Source organism: Nesoenas mayeri (assembly GCF_963082525.1).
Source record: "Nesoenas mayeri genome assembly, chromosome: Z".
Classification (NCBI taxonomy): Eukaryota; Metazoa; Chordata; class Aves; order Columbiformes; family Columbidae; genus Nesoenas; species Nesoenas mayeri.
Window position 1 is genome coordinate 64,197,953 of NC_137542.1, and position 12,427 is coordinate 64,210,379.

At 54.6% G+C, this 12,427-nt stretch overlaps 1 protein-coding gene across 1 annotated transcript in view; it reads right to left on the reverse strand.

Annotated features, from left to right (window-relative positions):
• The window catches only part of ARHGEF28 (Rho guanine nucleotide exchange factor 28), a gene marked incomplete at both ends in the record, with an annotated part of 133,929 nt that overhangs the window by 43,198 nt on the left and 78,304 nt on the right, over positions 1 to 12,427 (reverse strand). The window lies entirely within an intron of this gene.

Below are 12,427 nucleotides of genomic sequence, written 5' to 3' on the forward strand. Positions count from 1 at the left end.
GGGCAGCAGGAAATCAAGCAGTCGGTGCTGGGAAACTCAAGAACCGGGTGCCAGGAAACCAAAGAACTGGGCACCAAGAAACGGAAGAACCAGGCGACGGGAAAACAAAGAATTAGGTGCTGGGAAACCAAGGAACTGGGCACTGGAAAACTGAGGAACTGGGTGCTTGAGAAAGCAAGAAATTGGGCACTGGGAAACCAAAGAACTGGGCACCAGGAAAACAAGAAATTAGGCACCAGGAAACTGAGGAACCGGCACCAGGAAACCGAGGAACCGGCACCAGGAAACTGAGGAACTGGGTGCCGGGAAACCAAAGAAATGGGTGCTAGGAAACCAAAAAATTGGACACTGGGAAAATGAGGAACTGGGTGCCGGGAAACCAAAGAGCTGGGCGCTAGGACACCGAGGAATTGGAAATCGGGAAACCGGAGAATGGGGCTCCAGGAAACCGAGGAAGCGGGTGCTGGCAAACCGAGGTACCAGGTGCCGGGAAACTGAGAAAACAGTCGCCAGTACTCTGAAGAACTGGGCACTGGGAAACCGAGGAACTGAGTGCCAGGAAACTGAGGAACCAGGTACTGGGAATCAAAGGAACTGGGCATCGGGAAAGTCAAGAGTTAAGCAATGGGAAACCAAAGAATTGGGTGGTAGGAAACTGAGGAATTGGCACCAGGAAACTGAAGAAAGGGTGATGTGAAACTGAGGAACCAGGTGGCAGTAAACCACGGAATTAGGTGCCAGGAAACCGAGGAATTGGGCACTGGGAAACCAAGGAACCAGGTGCTGGGAAAACAAGGGACTGGGCAACGGGAAGCCAAGGAACCGGGTTCTGGGAAACCACAGAATAGGGCGCCGGGAACGGAGGAATTGGGCACTGGGAAATGGAGGAAGCGGTTGCTGGGAAACCAAGAAACTGGGTACTGGAAAACCAAGGAACCGGGTGATAGGAAATGAAGGAATTCGGCACAGGGAAACCAAGGAACCGGGTGCAGGCACACCACGAATTTGGTGCTGGGAAACCAAGGAATTGGGCACTGGGAAACCGAGGAACCTTGTGCTGGGAAACTGAGGAACTGGGAACTAGGAAACCAAGGTAACAGATGCCGGGAAAAAGAGGAACCATACGCCAGGACACTGAGCGGGCACCAGAAAACCAAGTAACCGGGTGCCAGGAATCCAAGGAATTGGGCACTGGGAAACTCAAGAACCAGGTGACGCAAAACCAAAGAACAGAGCGCTGGGAAACTGAGGAATTGGGCACTGGGTATCCAAGGAACTGGGAACCGGGAAACCACAGATTTGGGTGCCGGGAAATAGAGGAATGGGGTGCTGGGAAACCAGGGAATGGGCAACGGGAAACCAAGAAGCCAGGTACTGGGGAACAAAAGAATTGGGTGCCGGGACACCGAAGAGCCAGATGCTCGGAAACCACAGAATTGGGCACCAGGAAACTGAAGAACCAGGTGCCTAGAAACCACGGAATTGGGTGCTGGGTATCCAAGCAAAAGGGTGCTGGGAAACCGGGGAACTGGGCAAAGGGAAACCAAGGAAACAGGTACCGGGCAACCACAGAATTGGGCACCGGGAAACCGAGGAACAGGATGCCAGGAAACTACATATTTGGGCACCGGGAAACCAAGGAATTGGGCACCAGGAAACTGGAGAACCAGGTGATGGGAAAAAAAACTAACTGGGAGTCGAGAAACCGAGGAATTGGTCACCAGGAAACCGAGGAATTGGGTGCTGGGAAACTGAGGAATTGGGCTCCAATAACTGAATAACCAGGCACAAGGAAACTGAGGAACTGGGTAATGGGAAACCAAATAATTGGGCACTGGGAAACCGAGGAATTGGTCACCGAGAAACCGAGGAACTGGGTGCCAGGTAAAAAGGAACTGGGCACCAGGAAACCGAAGAACCAGATGCTGGGAAACCACAGAACTGGGTGCCGGGAAACTGAGGAACCGGGTACAGGGAAACCGGTGAACTGGGCAATGGGAAACCAAGGAACTGGGTACCAGGCAACCAAAGAACTGGGCAATGGGAAACAGAGGAACTGGGTGCAGGGAAACCACAGAATTGGGCGCTGGGAAACTGAGGAACCAGGTGACGGGAAACCACAGATTTGGGGGCCAGGAAACCGAGGAATTGGGCACCAGGAAACTGGGGAACCAGGTGACGGGAGAACAAAGAATTGGGCGCCAGGAAACCGAGGAATTGGTCACCAAGAAACTGAGGAGTCGGGTGCTGGAAAACTGAGGAATTTGGTTCCGGTATACTGAACAACCAGGCACCAGGAAACCGAGGAACCGGGTAACAGGAAACTGTGGAATCGGGTGCCGAGACACTGAGAAATTGGGCACAGGGTATCCGAGGAACCTGGTGCACAGGAAACCACAGATTTGGTTGCCAGCAAACCAAGGAACAGGATGCTGGGAAACCAAAGAACTGGGCGCAGGGAAAGCAAAGAAAAGGGCAGGGGAAAAGCAGAGATCCGGGTGCCAAGAAACGACAGAATTGATTGCCAGGAAACGGAGAAATTGGGTACGAGGAAACTGAGGGTGCCTAGAATCTGAGGAATTGGGCATCGGGAAACCAAGGAACCCCGTGCGCCAGGGAATTGAGGAACCTGGTGCTGGAAAACTGAGGAACCCGTGTACCAGGAAACCAAGGAATTAGGCACCGAGAAACAGAGGAACTGGGTAATGGGAAACCAAGGAATTGGGTGCCAGGAAACTGAGGAATTGGGCACCGGGAAACGGAGGAAGCGGGCTACAGGAAACCAAATAATTGGGCCCCGGGAAAATGAGGAACTGGGCACAGGAAAACTGAGGAATCAGGTGACGGAAAACTGAGGAATTGCGTTCCAGTAAACTGAACAACCAGGCACTGGGAAACTGAGGAACCGGGTAACGGGAAAATGAGGAACAGAGCGCTGGGAAACTCAGAAATTGGGCACAGGGTATCCGAAGAACCGGGAAATGGGAAACCACAAATTTGGGTGCCGGGAAACAGAGGAACGGGGTGCTGGGAAACCAGGGAATGGGCAACGGGAAACCTAGAAACCGGGTACCGGGGAACAAAAGAATTGGGCGCCGGGACACCGAAGAGCCAGATGCTCGGAAACCACAGAACTGCGCACCGGGAAACTGAAGAACCAGGTGCCTAGAAACCACGGAATTGGGTGCTGGGTATCCGAGCAAAAGGGTGCTGGGAAACCGGGGAACTGAGCAAAGGGAAACCAAGGAAACAGGCAGCGGGCAACCACAGAATTGGGCGTCGGGAAACCGAGGAAGAGGATACCAAGAAACTACAGATTTGGGCACCCGGAAACCAAGGAATTGGGCACCGGGAAACGGAGGAACCGGGCAACAGGAGATCAAATAATTGGGCACTGGGAAACCGAGGAATTGGTCACCGAGAAACCGAGGAACCGGGTGCCAGGAAAAAAGGAACTGGGCACCAGGAAACTGAAGAACCGGATGCTGGGAAACCACAGAATTGGGTGCTGGGAAACCGAGGAACCAGGTATGGGGAAACCGGTGAACTGGGCAATGGGAAACCAAGGAACCAGGTACCAGGCAACCAAAGAATTGGGCAATGGGAAACAGAGGAACTGGGTGCCGGGAAACCACAGAATTGGGCGCTGGGAAACTGAGGAACCATGTGATGGGAAACCACAGATTTGGGCGCCGGGAAACCAAGGAATTGGGCACCGGGAAACTGAGGAATCAGGTGCTGGGAAACTGAGGATTTGGGTTCCAGTAAACCAACCAGGCACCAGGAAACCGAGGAACTGGCTGCCAGAAAACCAAGGAAACGGGTGCCGGGAAACCATGGAATTGGGTGCCGGGTAATCGAGGAACCAGGTGCTGGGAAACCAGGAAACTGGGCAATTGGAAACCAAGGAACCAGGTCACAGGCAAAGATTTGGGCACCGGGCAACCAAGGAACCAGGTTCCAGGAAACCAGAGAATTCGGCGCTGGGAAACCAAGGAGCTGGGTGCCAGGAAACCAAGGAACCGAGTGCTGGGAAACCTGGGAACTGGGCAATGGGATATCAAGGAAACAGGTACCGTGCAACCAAAGAATTCGGTGCTAGGAAACCAAGGAAACGGGTGCCAGGAATCCAAGGAAACGGGTGCCAGGAAACCAAGGAAAAGGGTGCTGGGAAACTGGGCAACTGGAAAACAGGGAACTGGGTGCTGGGAAACCACAGAATTGGGTGCTGAGAAACCGAGGAACTGGGTGCCGGGCAAAAGAGGAATTGGGTGCCCTGAAACCTGGGAACTGGGCAACGGAAAACCCAGGAACCAGGTACCGGGCAACCAAAGAACTGGGCACTAAGAAACCCAGGAAACGGGTGCCAGGAAACCATATAATTGGGCGCCGGGAAACCGAAGAACCGAGCGCCAGCAAACCACAGAATTGGATGCTAGGACACTGAGGAGCAGGTGACAGGAAACCACAGATTTGGGTGCCGGGAAACTGAGGAATAGGGCAGTGGCAAACCAAAGAACCTGGGTGCCAGGAAACCAAGGAACTGGGTGCTGCAAAACCGAAGAACCAGATGCTGGGAAATCACAGACTTGGGCACCGGGAAACCAAGGAACTGGGTGCTGGGAAACCTGGGAACTCAGCAACGGGAAACCAAGGAACCGGGTACCGTGCAACCAAAGAATTCAGCGCTAGGAAACTGAGGAACTGAGTGCCATGAAACCAAGGAAACAGGTGCCAGGAAACCAAGGAAAAGGGTGATGGGAAACCGGGGAACTGAGCAACGGGAAACCAGGGAACCAGGTGCCGGGAAACCACAGAATTGGGCAACAAAAAACCGAGGAACCGAGTGACGGGAAACCGAGAGACCATGTGCCGGGAAACCACGGAATTGGGTGTCGGGAAACTGAGGTACCAAGTGCTGGGAAACCGGGGAACTGGGCAACAGGAAACCAAGGAACCGAGTACTGGTCCATCAAAGAACTGGGAACCGGGCAATCGAGGAACTAGGTGCCGAGAAACCACAGAACTGGATGCTGGAAAACCAAGGAACCAGGTGTCAGGAAACCACAGATTTGGGCACTGGGAAACTGAAGAATTGGGTACCGGGAAACCGAGGAATTGGGTCCTGGGAAACTGAGGAATTCCGCTGCAGTAAACTGAACAACGTGGCACCAGGAAACTGAGGAAACGGGTAAAAGGACCTGAAGAAACCAGGCGCCAGGAAACCTAGAAATTAGGCAATGGGTATCCGAGGAACCAGGTGCCGGGATACCACAAAATTGGGTGCCGGGTAACCAAGGAACTAGGTGCTGGGAAACCAGAGAATTGGGTGCCAGGCAACCGAGAAATTCGGCACCTGGAAACTGAGGAACCGGGTGCTGGGAAACCGATGAAACGGGTGCCAGGAAACCAAGGAAAAGAGTGCTGGGAAACTGGGGAATTGGGCAACAGGAAAACAGGGAACCGGGTGCTGAGAAACCACAGAATTGGGTTCCGGGAAACCGCGGAACCAGGTGCTGGGAAAACTGGGAACTCGGCAACAGGAAACCAAGAACCTGAGTACCGGGCAACCAAAGAACTGGGCACTAGGAAACCAAGGAACCGGGTGCCAGGAAAGCAAAGAATTGGGCATTAGGAAACCAAGGAATCGGGTATCGGGCAACCAAAGAATTGGGCGCCGGTAAACTGAGGAACTGGTCACCAGGAAACCAAGGAATCGGATGCTAGGAAACTGAGGAATTAGGTTCCAGTAAAACGAACAACCAGGCATGGGAAATCGAGGAATTGGGTTCCAGTAAACTGAACTACCAGGCACAGGGAAACCGAGGAACCGGGTAAAAGGACCTGAAGGAACCGGGCGCCGGGAAACCTAGAAATTGGGCAATGGGTATCTGAGGAACTGGGTGCCGGGTAACAGAGGAACTGGGTGCTGGGAAACCAGGAAACTGGGCAACGTGAAACCAAGCAACCAGGTCCCGGGCAACCAAAGAATTGGGTGCCGGGCAACTGAGGAACCAGGTGCCGGGAAACCACAGATTAGGGTGCTGGGAAACCGAGGTACCGATTGACAGAAAACCACAGACTTGGATGCCGGGAAACCAAGGAACTGGCTGCCGGGAAACCGAGGAAATGGGTGCTGGGAAACCTGGGAACTGGGCAATGGGAAACCAAGGAACTGAGTACCATGCAACCAAAGAATTCGGCGCTAGGAAATTGAGGAACTGGGTGCCAGGAAACCAAGGAAACGGATGCTGGGAAACTGGGGAACTGGGCAACAGGAAAATAGCGAACCGGGTGCCAAGAAACCACAGAATTGGGTGCCGAGAAACCGAGGACCTGGGTGACCAGAAACCGGGGAACTGGGTGCCGGTAAACCAAGGAACTGTGCACTGGTAAACCGAAGAACCAGACGCTGGGAAACCACAGAATTGGGCACTGGGAAAGCAAGGAACCAGGTGCTGGGACACTACAGATTTGGGCACCAGGAAACTGATGAACCGGGTGCTGGGAAACTGAGGATCCTGGTGCGGGGAAACTAAGGAAAATGGTGCGGGGAAACCGGGGAACTGAGCAACGGGAAATCAAGGAACCGGGTACCTGGCAACCACAGACTTGGGTGCTGGGAAGACAAGGAAGCAGGTGACGAAACCACAGAGTTGGGCACCAGGCAACCGAGGAACCAGGTGCAGGCAAACGGAGGAACCAGGTGCTGGGAAACCAAAGAATCGGGTCCCAGGAAACTGAGGAAATGGGTGGCGGGAAACCATGGAATTGGGCGCCGGAAAACCGAGGAATCGGGTGCTGGGAAACCACAGAATTGGGCGCCGGGAAACCGAGGAACTGGGTGCCGGGCAAAAGAGGAATTGGGTGCCCTGAAACCTGGGAACTGGGCAAAGGAAAACCCAGGAACCAGGTATCGGGCAACCAAAGAACTGGGCACTAAGAAACCCAGGAAACAGGTGCCAGGAAACTATATAATTAGGTGCCGGGAAACCGAGGAACCGAGCGCCAGCAAACCACAGAATTGGACGCTAGGACACTGAGGAGCAGGTGACAGGAAACCACAGATTTGGGTGCCGGAAAACTGAGGAATAGGGCAGTGGCAAACCAAAGAACCTGGGTGCCAGGAAACCAAGGAACTGGGTGCTGCAAAACCGAAGAACCAGATGCTGGGAAACCACCGACTTGGGCACCGGAAAACCGACGAACCAGGTGCTGGGAAACCAGGGAACTCAGCAACGGGAAACCAAGGAACCGGGTACCGTGCAACCAAAGAATTCGGCACTAGGAAATTGAGGAAACGGGTGCCGGGAAACCAAGGAAACGGGTACTGGGAAACTGAGAGACTGGGCAACGGGAAAATAGCGAACCGGGTGCGGAGAAAGCACAGAATTGGGCGCCGAGAAACCAAGGAACCAGGTAATGGGAAACCGGGGAACTGGACAAAAGGAAACCAAGGAACCGGGTACCGTGCAACCAAAGAATTCGGCACTAGGAAATTGAGGAAACGGGTGCCGGGAAACCAAGGAAACGGATGCTGGGAAACTGGGGGACTGGGCAACGGGAAAACAGCGAACCAGGTGCCGAGAAACCACAGAACCGGGCGCTGGGAAACCAAGGAACCAGGTGTCGGGAAACCACAGATTTGGACACGGGGAAACTGAGGAACTGGGTGCAGGGAAGCCAAGGATTTGGGCACGGGGAAATCGATTAATTGGTCACTGGGAAAATGACGCATTGGGTGCTAGGAAACTGAGGAATTCCGCTGCAGTAAACTGAACAACCTGGCACTGGGAAACTGAGGAACCGGGTAAAAGGACCTGAAGGAACCAGGCGCCAGGAAACCTGGAAATTAGGCAATGGGTATCCGAGGAACCGGGTGCCGGGATCCCATGACATTGGGTGCCGGGTAACCGAAGAACCGGGTGCTGGGAAAGCGGGAAACTGGGCAACAGGAAACCAAGGAACCAGGTCCCAGGCAATCAGGGAATTGGGCCCTAGGCAACCGAGAAACCGGGTGCCGGGAAACCAGAGAATTAGGCACCAGGCAACTCTGAAATTCGGCACCGGGAACCGAGGAACCAGGTGCCAGGAAACTGACGAAACGGGTGCCAGGAAACCAAGGAAAAGAGTGCTGGGAAACTGGGGAACTGGGCAACGGGAAAACAGGGAACCGGGTGCTGAGAAACCACAGAATTGGGTGCTGGGAAACCGCAGGAATCCGAGGAACTGGGCAACGGGAAACCAAGGAACCGAGTACCGGGCAACCAAAGAACTGGGCAATAGGAAACGAAGTGCAGGGAAACTGAGGAAAAGGGTGCTGGGAAACCGGGGAACTGGGCAATGGGAAACAAGGAAATGCGTGCCGGGAAACCACAGAGTTGGGCACCGGGTAACTAAGGAACTGGGTGATCGGAAACAACAGAATTGGGCACCAGGAAACCGAGGAACCGGGTGACGGGGAACCACAGAATTCGGCACCGGGAAACTGAGAAACTGGGTGTCAGGATACCAAGAGACCGTGTGCCGGGAAACCATGGAATTGGGTGTCCGGAAACCGAGGTACCGGGTGGTGGGAAAGCGGGGAACTGGGCAACAGGAAACCAAGGAACCCGCTATTGGGCAACAAAAGAAATGTGTGCCGGGCAACCGAGGAACCAAGTGCCGAGAAACTTCAGAACTGGGCGCTGCAAAACCAAGAACTAGGTGACAGGAAATCACAGATTTGGGCACCGGAAACTGAAGAATTGGGCACCAGAAAACCAAGGAACCAGGCGATGAGAAACCAAACAATTTGGCACTGGGAAACCGAGGAATTAGTCACCGGGAAACTGAGGAACCAGATGCTGGGAAACCACAGAATTGGGCACCGGGAAAGCAAGGAACCAGGTGCTGGGACACCACAGAATAGGGCACCAGGAAACTGATGAACCGGGTGTCGGGAAACCGAGGAGGCTGGTGCCAGGAAACCAAGGAAACTGGTGCGGGGAAACCGGGTAACTGGGCAATGGGAAACCAAGGAACCGGGTACCTGACAACCACAGACTTGGGCGCCAGGAAAACAAGAAACCGGGTGACAAGAAACCAAATAATTGGGCGCTGGGAAACCGAGTTATTGGTCACCGGGAAGCCGAGGAACCGGGCACCAGGAAACCAAGGAACTGGGCAACGGGAAACCAAAGAACCAGATGCTGGGAAACCACAGAACTGGGCACCGGGAAACCAAGGAACCAGGTGCCGGGACACCACAGAATTGGGAACCAGGAAAGCGATGAACCGGGTGCTGGGAAACTGAGGATCCTGGTGCCGGGAAACCAAGGAAAATGGTGAGGGAAACCATGGAACTGGGCAATGGGAAACCAAGGAACCGGGTACCTGGCAACCACAGACTTGGGCACTGGGAAACTGAGGAAGCGCATCCTGGGCAACCAAAGAACTCGACGCTAGGAAACAAAGGAACCAGGTCCCAGGCAACCAAAGAACTGGGCTCTGGAAACCAAGGAACCGTGTGCCGGGAAACCTGTGAACTGGACAACCAGAAAACAAGGAACCGGGTACTGGGAAACCAAAGAAACGGGCGCTGGGAAACTGAGCAAATGGGTTCCTGGAAACCATGGAATTGGGTGCGGGGAAACCAAGGAACCGGGTGCTGGGAATCCTACGAACTGGGTAATGGAAAACCAAGGAACCAGAAAACACTGAACTGGGCGCCGGGAAACCGAGCAAACGGGTGCCTGGAAACCATGGAATTGGGTGCCGGGAAACCGAGGAACCGGGTGCTGGGAATCCTACGAACTGGGTAATTGGAAACCAAGGAACCGGAAAACACTGAACTGGGCACTGGGAAACCTAGGAACCAGGTGCTGGGAAACCACAGACTTGGGAGCCGGGAAACCAAGGAACTGGGCACCGGGAAACCTGGGAACTGAACAACGGGAAACCAAGCAACCGGGTACCGGGCTACCAAAGAATTGGGCACTAGGAAACCGAGGAACTGGGTGCCGGGAAACCTAGGAAACGGGTGCCAGGAAACCAAGGAAAAGGGTGCTGGGAAACCGGGGAACTGGGGAACGGGAAAACAGGGAACGAGGTGCCGAGAAACCAGAGATTTGGGCACCGAGAAACCGAAGAATTGGGCACCAGGAAACCAAGGAACCGGGCAACGAGAAACCAAATAATTGGGCACTGGGAAACCGAGGAATTAGTCAGCGGGAAACCGAGGAACCAGATGCTGGGAAACCATAGAACTGGGCACTGGGAAACCAAGGAACCAGGTGCCGGGACACCACAGAATAGGGCACCAGGAAACTGATGAACCGGGTGCCGGGAAACCAAGGAACCTGGTGCCAGGAAACCAAGGAAAAGGGTGCTGGGAAACCGGGGAACTGGGCAACGGGAAACCAGGGAACCGGGTACCAGTCAACGAGGAAGTGGGCGCCGGGCAACCGAGGAACCAGGTGCTGAGAAACGGAAGAATTGGGCACTGGGAAACCAAGGAATTGGGCACAGGGAAAATGAGGAACCGGATGCTGGGAAACCAAGGAATCAGGCGACGGAATGCCAAACAATTGGGCGCCAGGCAACCGAGATATTCGGCACCGGGAAACCGAGGAACCGGGTGCCGAGAAACCAAAAATTAGGGTGCCGGAAAACCGAGGAATAGGGCAGTGGTAAACCAAAGAACCTGGGTGCCAGGAAACCGAGGAATTGGGTGCTGGGAAACTGGGGAACTGAGCAATGGGAAACAAAGGCACCGGGTACCTGGCAACCACAGACTTGGGCGCCTGGAAACAAGGAACCGGGTGACGGGAAACCACAGAGTTGGGCGCCGAGCAACTGAGGAACTGGGAGCTGGGAAACCGAGGAACTGGGTGGTGCACAACCATGGAATTGGGTGCCGGAAAACCAAGGAACCAGATGCTGGGAAACCGAGGAACCGGGTACTGGGAAACCAAGGAACCGGCTGCCGGGAAACCGAGGAACCGGGTGCCGGGAAACCACAGATTTGGGTGCCAGAAAACCAAGGAATAGGGCAGTGGTAAACCGAAGAATCTAGGTGCCAGGAAACCAAGAAATTGGATGCTGGGAAACCGAGGAACCGGGTGGAGCGCAACCATGGAATTAGGTGCCGTGAAACCGAGGAACCAGGTGCTGGGAATCCTACGAACTGGGTAATGGGAACCAAGGAGCCGGTACCTGGGAAAACACTGAACTGGGCGCCGGGAAACCGAGAAACTGCGTGCCGGGAAAAAGAGGAAACGGGTGCCAGGAAACCTGGGAACTGGGCAATGGGAAACCAATTAACTGGGTACTGGGCAACCATAGAACTGGGCGCTCAGACACCAAGGAAATGGGTGCCGGGAAACCATATAATTGAGTGCCGGGAAACCGAGGAACCGGGTGCCAGGAAACCACAGAATTGGGTGCTAGGAAACCCAGGAGCAGGTGAAGGGAAACCACAGATTTGGGTGCTGGGAAACCAAAGAATAGGGCAGTGGCATACCGAAGAACCTGGGTGCCAGGAAACCAAGGAACTGGGTGCCGGGAAACTGAAGAACCAGATGCTGGGAATCCACAGAACCGGGCGCTGGGAAACCGAGGAACTGGGTGCCCGGAAATCTGGGAACTGGGCAACGGGAAACCAAGGAAAGGGGTGCCAGAAAGCCAAGGGACTAGGCACCGGGAAACTGAAGAATCAGATGCTGGGAAACCACAGAATTGGGTGCCGGGAAAACAAAGAACCGGGTGCCGGGACACCACAAAATTGGGCACCGGCAAATCAACAAATCGGGTGCCGGGAAAGCGAGAAACCTGGTGCCGGGAAACCAAGGAAAAGGCTGCTGGAAAACCTGGGACATGGGCAACGGGAAACTGAGGAACCAGGTCCCAGGCAACCAAAGAATTGGGCGTTAGGAAACCAAGGAACCAGGTCCCAGGCAAGCACTGAATTGGGCGCCAGGCAACCAAGGAACCGAGTACTGAGACACCAAGGAACCGGGTGCCGGGAAACCATGGAAACGGGCACTGGGAAACCAAAAACCAGATGCTGGGAAACCACAGAATTGGGTGCCGGGAAACCACAGAATTGGGCACCGCGAAATCGAGGAACCGGTCGGGAAACCTGGGAACTGTGTAACAAGAAACCAAGAAACCAGGTACCGGGCAACCAAAGAACTGGGCGCTAGGAAACCGAGGAACCGGGTGCCAGGAAAACAAGGAAAAGGGTGCTGGGAAACAAGGGAACTAGGCAATGGGAAACCAGGGAACTGGGCAACGGGAAACCAGGGAACCGGGTACCTGGCAACTGCAGAATTGGGTGCCACGAAACCAAGGAACTGGGTGACGGGAAACCGCAGGGTTGACCACCAGGAAACCGAGGAACCAGGCGCCAGGCAACCGAGTAACCGGGTCCCAGGAAACCAAGGAA